The following is a 13,923-nucleotide window of genomic DNA, read 5'->3' as shown; positions in this document are numbered from 1 at the left end:
TGTCATAAAAAGATATAATTTTGTGTCAAGTTGACAAGGGTGCAATTGTGATAGCTATTTTTGTTTGCCAAATTTATTACATCTGGAATTAACTAAAACCCCAAAGTGGAAGGGCACACCTATGAAGTATTTTTGCTTAATTAGAAAAGAGAATATCCACATGTAATCTTGATTTTTGCAGTATGAAGTATTCCTTTAATCTGGATATTGATGGGGAAAGAAATGCCTTTCCCTCAGATGTTTTGAGCCAAAAAACCCCACCTGTAATCTCAGCCAGGCCTTGTGCTGGAAGCCTATATAAAGAAATGGAAGAAGGGGGCTTTTGCTCTTTAGCTGCTTGCTCTCACCTTGCTAGCAAGTCCATTCCTTCACTGGCATTGGAGCCAACTGCTTTGGGATTCCAGACTATACTGCTGATGGGCTGAGACATCAAGCATAGTGGACTGAACAACTACTGCATTCAAGGACTTTGCCATTATAGCCAGCCAATGTTCCATTAGCTGGGCCATAGCCTCAAAGTCATTCTAAAATATATCTTTTTGTATATATAGAAATTAATTCTGTGAGAAGTTACCCCATAAAACCCTGACCAGTGCACCAGACAGGTATAGAACTTTTAGAGTAGTTTGGGCCTGACAACAGCCTTATCTCACTTATAAATTCCACATGGTCACATTCCCTTAACCTGTTTTGCAGATGATGCTTTGATGCTAGCGTACAAGTTTTCTATAGCTTCTGGGCAAGAAAGTAAAATAACACAAGTCTGAAATTTCTCAAATAGAACACAGTAATCTAATTAAACAAGTAATTATATGAGATGGAGAGATTCTAGCTTAAGTGAGGAATGAAAAACCAGATGTCTTAGCTTCTGTGGGATAAGACGTGGCACTGCCTCCCACCCACATGAAGACCAGAGGACACAAGGTTCTTTTTACCCTGGATGAGAGGGCTCCAGTTTGGAGACCCATGTGATAACTTCCTTTACACATGAATTCTCTGCCTCACTCTCAGTCGCAGGAGTCAGATCTATTCCAGAGGAGCTTCACAAGAGTCAATCAGTCATCTGGAAGGACTTTCTCAATATAATCTGAGATCTGCTGTGGTAAAAGAGCAGCATCAACCACCTCTCTCCTGTTTTTAGTCTTGCACAGAATCACTCTTCACCAGAGACATGTGGCCCCTGATGCAGGCTCCATCCACTTGACCTTGTCATGAGGTTCCTTCCAACAATGCTTATCTGGACCATCAAGAGGGATTCCTCATCCCACCTGCACCCCAGGACAGTCTTCTCAATTCTGCATTTCATCACACAGTCTTAATACGTGTTTCTACCTAGAAGAGATCTAGCAAATCTGTGCCAGTCTGACAGTCAGTGATACTGGGGCAGGGTCTTGAACCTATGAGACCCCTGCATGGATGTGTGGCAGCCTAAGACATTTAGCATGCCTGTCCCAACAGGTTTCAAGAATTATTGATTGGGAGTGATCCAATCCACCTAAGACAGCACACATGGCTGGGAGGACAAGGTCAGTTGCAGGGACTGGAGAGATGGCTCATCCATGAAGAGCACTCATTGCTGTCTCAGAAGACCCACAGGACAGCTAACAAACCTCTTTAACCTAAATTCCAGGTGGAATCTGCCCTCACATGGCCTCTGTGGGAATTGCATGTACATGGTTTGCAAACACCCATAAGTATAAAGAAAAGCACCACAAAATATCCCAACATGTCTTGCAGGAAATTATCTCTTCTTCCTTGTTATCATTCATGTTAATTTCAATAAAACCAGAGGCAGATTGCTTTTCATTTTCTGATTTCTTTTATACAATTTTAATGAACGTTCTTATTTACTGAGAGGCCTAGACCAATATACTTGTGTTTTCTTTTAATTTGGTCTAAATTATGATTTCGTGAACATGTGTGTACAGTGTATCACATTTTAGTGGCAGCTAAATATATGACGTCAACGATACAATACATCTACTTTTTCTATTATGTAGTGGGTATCCATGGAGTAGGCTATTCATTCCACATCCAAGGTGTCATCCCCCTGTATAGCCCTGAGACCCATGGCTGGGAAATACTTGTGCAGCTCAAGATTCCTGGAACTAACTGAGATAAATCCAAGCCTGTGAGTTCTAGGATTACAGAGTGTGAAACTTCATCTGATTAAAGATGAGTCTCAGAGTGAAATTTGAAATTGGATTTTACTCATAAAAATACATTCATTTTACTCATTGGGAGCTTTCAAAAACAGCATTCCTTATATACAATGTATATCCTTAGCAAACTTTTAAAACAGTGACAAGAATAGAAGAAATAACAACAATTAACAAAACCTTAAACCAAAAAGAAGAAAACCAAAATCTAAAGCATAAATATCCCAACATATAACCAAAAAATTAAGCAAATTTAGGGTCCTTTGGAATTTCATTATGGGAGAGCAAATGAGGAGAGGAACTAGCTTATTCTCTGCAGTGAATTATCTTCAGCAACACTAGCACATGACATGGCATCAGCTTCAGCACTGCACTAGAGAGAATCTTATGCTTTTGGGTGTGGTCTGTCTGAATGGCAGTGTGATGTTAACACAGTCTTCCTTGTCAGATTTCTATTACATATCGAGTCAGCTTGTCAAAGCCCTTGATTTTAAATCGACAGAAGAACACTTGCTCACTCATATGTCCTCTTCCATGTTATTTTGCCCCTCACTGGGGCCACGTGCTGATGGATGTCAGGGTTCTTAGTAATTTGTGTTGTGTCCTCTGAATCTCAAACTATTTCTGATACAATCTCTTGTCTGGGAATAGTGAGTCAATGGCTGTAGATAAGATTGTGGCTGGATGGCCTGATGGTAGGTTGATATTTGCCTCACTAGTGAGTTCACAGGTGAAAAGAGGTGTTATTTTCTGAGGAGGCTGTGAACCTGGAGTGTAGAATGTCATGCCTTCATGGTATCTCTGGCTTCTTCCAGCCGTCTCAGTTTTCCTAAGAGGTGCTGTCAGGAGAAATTGGTAAAGAAAATATTTAGAAACAGTTTTGCTGTGCCACTGGCAAGAAAAATCAGGGCCTATTCATCCCTAGTAAACAAAAGTTAAGAAAGAAAACATATCCAATGAATACCCTGGCTGCTGGGGATGGGGCTCAATGGTAGCTTACTTGCCTGGAACATAGTGTTTCTGCCCCAGCAGCTCCATCTGCAGGAGGCTTTCTTCCTGGGCTGTGGTCTTCTCCAGTTCCTGCTGGAGGTTTTCAAACCTAGGGGAGGAAGGCAGCTGGGGCACAAGCCTGGTGGGGACCTGCCATGTCAGCTTTTGAGCCCCTACCAGCTCTACTCATCTAGACAATCGAGCATTACCTTTCAGCTGGGTTCATTTCCTGCTTCCCCAAGGGAAAAGGGTCAGAGAGCACCTGGGCAGGATTTTTTTCTCAGCTTTTAAAAACTGGAAGCCGGGCGGTGGTGGCACACGCCTTTAATCCCAGCACTTGGGAGGCAGAGGCAGGCGGATCTCTGTGAGTTCGAGGCCAGCCTGCGCTACCAAGTGAGTTCCAGGAAAGGCGCAAAGCTACACAGAGAAACCCTGTCTCAAAACAACCAAAAACAAAAAAAAAAAAAAAAAAAAAAAAACCAAAAAAAAAAAACCAAAAAACAAAACAAAACAAACAAACAAACAAACAAAAAACCTGCTAGAAGTTGAAATTGTAAATACACACTGTGCTGGATTAAAAAAATAAAAACAGCATATTTCTCCAACAGTCCAAAGACATCATTTTGGAGAAATACCAGTATGTCAAGGTCTGAGGAACAGCCTGTCCTTGATTAGATCCAGGTGAATGTGAACCTCCTGGAAAACTCTATGTGTGCCCTCTAGTGGAGCCTACACAGTAATGCAGAGAAGGCTCTGGTTATTCCTACAGCTCAGAACCCTGCATGGGGTTAACTTGTCAGCTCCTACTCTGTTTATGACCAGAGTAAATCTTCTCATGAGAAACTGATAAACACTGCAGAGAGCCTGCAGTCAGCAGGAGTGTGCTGTATGCAAATCTGCAAAGGGTTGACACTTCTCTCTAACGTGATGTTCCTGATGGAAAAGATGTAGGGGACACACTTTCCTTCATGATCAAAGATCCTCCTTTCCAGGTTTCTGGCTGCTATGGGAATATTTGTGGGGAGATCTAATCTAAGAGATGAGATACTCAGAGCATAATAGAGGTCTCAGAAGGGAAGAAGGGGACACAGTCCCCATGAGACCACGGAGAGTGCATATTGTTTCCTGGTCATAATTCCTGTTGACTGAGCCAGCAAGGACACTCGGAGGGGTTCTTTCCATCAGGGACTGAAGATTTTCCTCAAGTCTTTGATGTTCCTGTTCATTGGAAGATTGTGTTTTTAGGAGAGGTTATCCTCACCATGTACATAAACATGGATGCGCTCTCTCTGTCTCTCTCTTTCTCTGTCTCTGTCTGTCTCTGTCTCTCTGTCTCTCTGTCTCTGTCTCTGTCTCTGTCTCTCTCTCTCTCTCTCTCTCTCTCTCTCTCTCTCTCGCTCTCGCTCTCGCTCTCGCTCTCGCTCTCACTCTCACTCTCACTCTCTTTGTCTCCAGCACACACATTTATATGCATGCACACATACAAGCACACTACATTCCATCCACACTTAGTTTCCCAGCAAACACTAATGTAAGAAGAGATCACCTGGGATACTATGGAGAACAAAGTTACCTTTCATTAACATACACCCTGTCTACCCATATTCCTGCCCAGAGGTAGGAAACACAGGATGCTCTGAGCACAGGGATGTGGAGAAGATTGTGTACTTTTACTTGGTTTTGATAAATTTTCAGGTTATTTTTAGTTTATATGTGCAGAAGTTCAGCCTGCCCATGTGTCTGTGTGATACTTGCATGCCTTGTGACCTGGGAGAAGAACTCAGTGGGCAGATAAGTCAATGTCATGCTTGCCTTGAAAACCTGTACACAGACAGGTGAACCCCAGGGTTGCATGATCCCTAGCCTAAGCTCTCCTAGCAAGTTTCCCAGTCTGTGCATTGAAGGCTTAGTTCCCCAGCACAGGACCACTGATTGGCAGTGGACCAGTCCTTTGATCTCACTCAGTGCTTTCCAGTGCCTCCAAGGAGGGCAGCTTCCTCCAAAAGAAGCTCTCTGTACCACAGGTTGCCTCCATTTAGGCCCAAAGGAATGAGCTCAGAAAACTAGAAAATCTCTCCAATCAGGAGTCTATAGTAACCTTTCCTCCAAGTAAGATGATTGTGTCAGTTATTTCTTTAAGTAACATAAGGTTGACTAACTCACGGCCAAATGATTGCATCTATTATTCCATACTTAACAATATCCCATGGACCACATTGTATGTTTGCACTCATGAATGATGGGTATCTGAATCGTTTCTAGCTGGGGTGTTCTCAAGAGTCCTGCTATATCCCTGTTTTACTCTATTCTCTGTGGACACCACTTTCCATTCTGGAATCAATGCTCCACCCAAAGACTACAGTTCCACTTTCTGAATAATTGCACATAGCTTCTCACAGGGCTGCACCATTTTACACTACTAGCAATGTCTGAGAGTTCTCATTTCTCCCAACTCTCCATCAGGCTGATTTTAACTCAGAATGAAGCAGTTTGGAATAAAAGCAGATTCTGAGTGCTGCAGACACAACATGGAGTGGGTACTTGAGAGTATGGTGAGCCTCAGCGATGCCCTGAGACAGCCTCTCCTCACACCTCAGCATAGCTGTGGGACTTCTGCTGGGCTGGGATGCAACCACAAGACCCTTTGAAGTTCAGAATTTCTCTGAGAATAAAATCCATGCCAAGCTCCAAGGACCAGGTTAACTGAACCAAGGTTAGGCAAAGGTGAAAGGAAAATGGCAGCAGGTGATGAGGAGAAAAACAAAACAGGATGCAGGGAAGTCATCAGTGGTCAGCCACCTTTCACCCAGAGCAGAGAAGGATACAAACCCTCAGGCAGCCTTTCCTGCCTCTCAGTAGCCTCTTTCTCACCGTCACGTACCCCATTACTTTGTTTTTCTCCAGAGAATTTCTTTGGAGAAAAATGATTCTGCCTCTACAAATACATGAAAAACTTTAGTTTGCATCAGTTATATGGCATTTGGTTGTAGTTAGCTGTGTGGACATGCAGAAGGATGGGCAGCTTCTTCTGTTCTTTGAATGAGGCAAAGTGGTACTGACCAGATTAGGCGCAGTACTTTCTCATTGAAATCCATCTCCATCATTCTTAAAGATGTTCTATTGTTCCATGAGAGAGTGAACATACACATAGAGTCTCAAACACACATTCTCATTCCCCAAAGATGCACATAAAATACCCCCCCAACACACACACACTTTCTTGAATCCAGAAAGGCAAGGGAGAAGACAAGAATGTTGCAGCACCTTTTCTATTTCAGGGAAGGTAGTGGGTCCTCCCTGCTGTCTACAAGCCTCTCTGCCCTGGCCTGAACTTATTTCCCTTCCCAGGGAAGTTCTTATCACCAGACTCACTGATCATACAGATAAGTAACAAACTCTGTACAACTGAGTTGGACCACACAGGACCACTTGTCGGAGGAAAAGGGCAGGACATGAAGCCTCCTATTAGATTTAAGTTGACCCATCATTATCTTCTCACTAAACTTACCTAACTCCTTCACAGAGGACACTGACAGCACCAGAGAATGGAACTCATGCATTATCATTACCCAACAACTTTTGACCAGATTACAGTGCACATTATATGAAAACAGCTTCAGGGCAGTCAGTGGAAGGCTACTTAGGTCATCCACAGCACTTTTCTAAAATGCAGCACTCCATTCAACTATCAGTTGGAATTTCTCCTTAGACACAGACACATACACGATAGAGTGAGCATCAAAATGTCAGGTTCCATGTTGTGAAGCCAGTAGACAAACCACACCTTTCCTGGGAAGTTACCTCTATGCTGTGAAAGAAAAGAAGTCTACTTTTTATATTAAAAATAGCTCCATTGTTTGATTTTTGTTATTATTACAAGACGCATTAATTCCAAAGCAATAAAAATGTTTAAAAATTAAGAGAAACCAAAAAGTCAGTTCTCTTTCTGACCAAATGAACCATTTAGCAACAATATGAGACAGAAACAGACAGGACGCTCTACTGTGAGGAGACAGGAGATCCAAAGATCTGTGGCTATCCAGCTTAGCCAGAACAGAAATTTTTAGGTTCAGTGAGAGACTGGGCCTGAAGGGAGTAAGGGAGAAAGCAACAGAGGACACTTGATGTCATCATCAGACCTTCCAAAACACCCACAGATGTATGTGCACTCAGACAGGCATACTCACACACAGACAAACACCCTTCAAATCATCAGTGATCAGAATGCAGTGAGGAGGACATCACACTGGATGACTATGACATTACCAGTTGGATTAAGACTCCTCACACTAGCTGTTATAATTGAGTCCCACAATTCTGCATCATTATGGACTAAAAGTGCCTGGGGAAGCATGCTGTGTTTCTGCAGGCTATATTGATGCAGTTGGCTCAAATCTGCCACAGTGATCCCCGCCTGTCATAAGCTCTTGCCACATCCCTGGTCATCCAGTGAGCTTCTGAATGTAAGATCCAGGATGGGAAAACTAGCTAATGCCACTCACAGCAAACAGTACTAACAAACTGTTTAGTTTCTGTCACTGTGAACCAAGAGCTTGGCCAGGTAAAGAGAACACTATGGCAGTCTGGGAAAAGAGGGTAAAATGCCACATGACACCCAAAAAGATGTGTATGAGCCCCAGTCATTTGGCTTTCTCAGGGGGTGTTCCTCCTTCCATACTTTGTCTGCCTCTGATCTCCCATGACACCTGCCAAGCAAACGAGACCCAGACCCTTGACCTGACTCACTCAGATCTCTGTGGCTCCATCATAGCATGGATCCTCCCATACTGACATACAGGTGAGTGGTATGTGATTGACCCATCTCCCTCAATGGACTGTGGCTTCCAGCAGAGCAGTAGGGTTTGCTTGTTCTAAGATGTTAACTCCCAAAAAGACTTGTGAATGATCACAGAAGTGAACTATTGGATGGGATAGGTCAGTTGAATAATTGAGTAGATGGTTACATGTGTGTATGTGTGTGTATGGTCAGACAGGTGGCCAGGTGGGCCCTGGTGCTTCAACCTACCTGCAGCTACCTTGTCCAGAGGTCATAGATCTTCTCATGTGCCTCTTCACAGAGCCTCTTTGCCTCCACACAGGACTCTTATAGTAAAATCTGCTCCCCCTGCAGCTTTTTCTTGTCCTCTAGCAACATTTTCACTTTTTCCTTCAGCTGAGTCTGTTCACTCAGGTGCTGACTGTAGAGGGTGATGAAATATCACAAAAAATGATGAGCTCCACCTCCATCTGCCAATCCTGCCACCTAATACCATGATTCCTGCAAGGTCCCATGTCCCCATCCCCAACAGCCCTGCACTGGAACCCACATTAGCCATGGTAGCATCACTCTGGTGCAGGCCAAATCCAGAGAATAGCCAAATTCCCGAAAGAATTATACTACTTCTGAAGACCCTGAAAGCAAAAGGGGTCCATGTATATCTGAAGACTGGATCTGCTACCTCCCGAACATATACCCTGGTACTTGACTCTTCACAGTATTGGGAAAACATGAGCAGGTAGAGGGAAAACATGGTCTGAGGGAGACAGAAGACCCATCAGGAATAGTTTCCATCCATGTGTCCCATAGATACCAGCTATGAAAGCTCCTGCCAGAGCCACAGAAACCATGGTGCAAACCATGTTTTCTGTCTAGAAGTTCTGGAAGCTGACAGGAAAATGTTGGGAGGGGCTCTCAGACTCTTAACACTTAGGAGAACTCAGTCTAGGAGGCACAAGTCCAAGAGCGATAAGGCAGGCTGCTTGCTAAGAGGTAAACAGACTAGAACCACAGCCCTCTCTTTGGTTTAAAGGTGGAGAAGGGAAGAAGATGCTGTGGGATTTCTTTCTGTATGTCATGAATATGTATTGCTCCCATTGGATAATAAATAAGGTGCTTTGTCCTATGGCAAGGCAGGAAAGTTCTGGCAGGAAAGTCCAGGAGAGACAGAGAAGAAAGGTGGAGGTGGAAGAGATGCCAGCTGCCACCCAAGGAGCAACATGCCAGCAGCCTGGCAATGCAGCAGCCATGTGGGAAAACACAAATGAATAGAATTTGGTTAATTTACTATGATAGAGCTAGCTAGCCTGAAACTTAAGCCATTGGCCATAGAGTTTGTAAGTAATGTGTGCCTCTGTGTGTTTATTTGGGTCATTTTGCTTCAGAAGGCAGCTGGGATAGATTCATCCTGACAGAAGTGTCAGGCAGGACTGGAAAAACTTCAGACAACAAGAAGCTGTCCCTAGCAAGTTCTGGGGTCCACCCAAGTCAGGCACTCATCGGTAGGTTTTCGTCTTCTCACTCAGCTCCATGCACTTGTACAAGGCCTCACTAATCTCCTTGGGTAATTTCTTTATATCTGACATATCCTCCTTATGCTCTGTGTCCTGTATCTCATTCACCAAATTCAGCCTGTGGTAGGGAATAGCCCCAGGAGCAAAGAACCCTGTGAACACAAGCCTCAGGGACCCCATGAATTAAGGTTGTATTTTGCACTACCCTAGGCTACTGGATGTCACACCCTGAATCCTATGAACTGGGAACTCCTGATGTGCATTGCTACCCTGCCCCAGGGCCAGGAAAGGCTGGGTGTCAACGGGGAGGGAGACAGGGCTCCATGAGCTCCCTCAGTAGGCCTGGAGAGGTAGAGTAGCTCTCCTAGAAGGTCCACAGGTGTGGGCCTACCTGAAATCTGTGATGACATTTCCACTCTTGTGAGAACAGAAATATTTTGTACTTACAATGATATCCAAAACTCATCATAAGTATTGCCATGGAGGAGGCATGCCATGAGGATGGCTTTATCAACTCACAATGGGATTCCAATGAGGCACCAGGGTGAGTACAAAGACTGAGAACTGTGATGTTCAAAGTGGAGCTCCCTGGTCTCAGCACTTATAGCACCTGAAATCTTTGAATCAAGCATATCCTCAGGCCTACTATCAATCTCCAACTTTCAAGATCTGAAGACACACACACACACACACACAATACACATACACACACACAGTGTAAGGGAGCCTCTCAGAGACAGTACAGAACACTCTGAGACACCAAATACTCAGCACAAAGAGATGTATTCCCAGCAGGGCAAGGATGGCATTGGGAGCCTGCCTCTGAGTCAGGCAAAGGCAGACAACACACAGCAGGCTTTTTTCAGCAGTGGAATTTTAAATAGAAAGGTTAAGTCTGTGCTAGGGTGAGTTGCTGAGATCTGATTGGACAGGTTGTCAAGTGTAGCTGAGTAATGAATTTGGATTGCTGGACTTTGGTGTTCAGTATCAAGAATGAGTCAGTGTCCACAAAAGGGAATGAACTTTGGGGATTAAATTTAAGAATGTAATCTAATGATTTATTAAGGGAGAGGGCGGTGAAAAGGGCAAAACCTGCCACTGCCATGTTTGTGGTATTTGAGCCCCAATAGGGCAATTCACATGCACACAAACCCATACACAGTTAGGATGTCAGAGAAATGCAGGTGGGTGGCATTGTCTCACAGTATAAGGAACAAGACCAGAGAGGAGCTGGGATGGACTCCAGGCCTTCCATTCACACACAGATGAAGCAAGAAGGATCACGAGGCCTTTCAATCTGCTCCCAGAGCAACAAGCAAAAATAAGTATCTTGTCAAATACAGAGACTTGGGTTAAACTCAGAGCACCCAGCATCTCCTACAAGTCAACACCTGTCAAGGCCTCTTGAAATGCATGTTGTGATCTTACACCCTACTGCCTGTCTCTGTGGATTGTGATTCAGGCCACAGGCTCTGGTTTTCATTAGGAGGAATCAGAACAGCCTGTGTCCCATCTCACTCCTACAGGCTTCAGTTCTGCCTCAGATGTATTCAGGAAAATTTGTTTGTGCAGGTCACCCTGCAGGTGCAGGTTCCAGTGACCCAAGGACTGCTGGAATTGACACAGTAGGGTCAAGACATTTACCAGAGAACAGGGCATGATGGATACCTGTTGTTCAACTCATTGTTGTAATGGGCCAGGAATTCACACAGTTCATTCCTGTCATTGGTCATCATCTGTAACTGAAGTTTCAGTTTTTCCACCTGGTTCAACTGCTGCTCCTGCTCAGTGAGGAAGAAGGGTGTGAACGATGCCTTCCTAGCATTCCCTGTAGGTACACAAACACATATGAATTTGTACAGAAAAATGGCATAAGCTATGAAGATCATGTGGAGCCCCAAGAGGAGGCCTGTGGAAGAGGAAAAACACGGAACCCAGTGAAGCCCTTAAAGATCAGAACAGCTCTCCTTAAGCTGGGCCTCATAAGCCATGTGTCTGTCTCCAATTATTATGGCTAGATATATGCCTCAGCCCTTACTGAAGCCCCCCTGGTCATGAAAGACATAAGCAAGGCTGGCCATGTTGTTTTGAAATTGTCATTTCATATCTGATGTGATGCAAGAAAGTCCAGGAGTACCTAGTGGTTTTCACCTCCCAGCCCTGATAACCTTATAAAAGGGAAAATCAACCAAGATGAAGTCTTAATTCTGAACATTTATGCCCCAAATACAAGAACACCCACATATGTAAAATTAACATTACTAAAGGTTAAATCGCACATCAAGCCCCACACATTAATAGTGGGAGATTTCAACACCCCAACTTACCACTGGGTGAATCTGCCAGATTGAAACCTAACAGAGAAATAAGGGATCTAACAGAAGTTATGACTCAAATGGACTTAATAGATATATACAGAACATTTCACTGAAACACAAAAGAATATACCTTCTTCTCAGCACCCCATGGAACCTTCTCTGTAATCAACCACATGATTGATCACAAAGCAAATCTGAATGGATTAAAAAAATTGGAATGGCCTCCTGTATCCTATTGGACCACCACGCCTCAAAGTCAGATTTCAACAACAACAAATATTACAGAAAACTCATGGAAACTGGATAGTACCCAAGTGAATCACCAATGAGTCAAAGAAGAAATAAAGAAAGAAATTAAGATTTCCTAGAATTCAATGAAAATGAAAGTACTTCATACCCAAACTTATGGAACACTATGAAAGCAGGGCTAAGGGGAAAATTCATAGCTCTAAATGCCCACATAAAGAAGATGGAGAAATCTAACACTCATGACTTAACAGCACATCTGAAAGCTCTAGAACAAAAAGAAGCAAACTTCACCCAGAAGGCATTGATTCCAGGAAATAATCAAATTGAGGGCTAAAATCAATGACATAGAAAGAAAGAGGAAGATACAATAAATAAAACAAAGAGTTGGTTCTTTGAAAAAATCAAGAAGATAGATAAGCCCTTATCCAAATTAACCAAAAGGCAGAAAGAGAGCATCTAAATCAATAAAATCAGAAATGAAAAGGGAAACATAACAACAGACAATGAGGAAATCCAGAGAATCACCAGGTCATACTTCAAACACCTGTACTCCACAAAAATTGGAAAATCTGAAAGAAATGGAAATAGGTACCATATACCAAAGTTAAATCAAGACCAGATAAACAATTTAAATGGGCCAATAACCCCTAAGGAAATAGAAACAGTCATTAAAATCTCCAACCAATCACAGTCCAGGACCAGATAGTTTCAGCACAGAATTCTACCAGAATTTCAAAGAAGGGCTAATTCCAATATTCTTCAAATTGTTCTATACAATAGAAACAGAAGGAACATTACCAAACACTTTTTATGAGGCTACAGTTGTCCTGAAACCCAAACTACACAAAAATGCAACAAAGAAAAAGAATTACAGACCAATCTCCCTCATGACATTGATGCAAAATACTGAATATAATATTGGCAAACCAAATCCAAGAACACATCAAAACAATTATTCACCATGACCAAGTAGGCTTCACCCCAGGGATGCAAGGATGATTCAACATACAAAAATTTGTCCATGTAATACACCACATAAAGAAACTGAAAGAAAAAAAAACATATGATCATCTCAGATGCCCAAAAAAGCCTTTGACAAAATGTAACATCTCTTCATGATAAAGGTCTTGGAGAGATCAGGAATAAAAGGAACATACCTAAATATAATAAAGGCATTTTACAACAAGCTGACCTCCAAGATCAAATTAAATGGAGAGAAACTCAAAGTGATTGCACTAAAATCAGGAACAAGACAAAACTGTTCACTCTCCCCATATTTATTCAATATAGTACTTGAAGTTCTAGCTAGAGCAATAAGACAACAAAAGGAGACCAAACGGATAGAGATTGGAAAGGAAAAAGTCAAATTTTCACTATTTGCAGGTGATATGATAGTGTACATAAGCGACCCCAAAAATTCTACCAGGGAATTCCTACAGCTGATAAACTTTTTCAGTAATGTGGCAGAATACAAGATTAACTCAAATATATCTGAAAGAATACAAAGCAGCCATACTATGAACTATCTATCTAAACATACCTATAATACATGTTACTTTGGGTATAAATATACAAATGCAGCTTAAATGGAAAACCTACAACCATCACTTTAATAAAATAGGCTAATGTTAAACAAAAATATCATTATACCCTCATATAAATATAGTTTCTCCCTCACCAAAGAAAAATTTCTTTGCAACAATTTGTGGGAGAAAACCATAACTAATCAAATGGGAGAATTCTGGAGCCTAGTCATGTCTGATACATCTACAAAACAATTCCCATATCTAAGGCTCAGAGAACATGCAGAATAGGGGGCTAAAAGACTGTGAAAGGCAGAGGATCAGAGTTTTTTTTTGCTGAGATTGTGTATCCCAGTATCAGGAGCTAAACTCTTATGTCTTACCAATGTGATG

Source organism: Peromyscus maniculatus, chromosome 23 (assembly GCF_049852395.1).
Source record: "Peromyscus maniculatus bairdii isolate BWxNUB_F1_BW_parent chromosome 23, HU_Pman_BW_mat_3.1, whole genome shotgun sequence".
Classification (NCBI taxonomy): Eukaryota; Metazoa; Chordata; class Mammalia; order Rodentia; family Cricetidae; genus Peromyscus; species Peromyscus maniculatus.
This window is presented reverse-complemented; position numbering follows the sequence as displayed.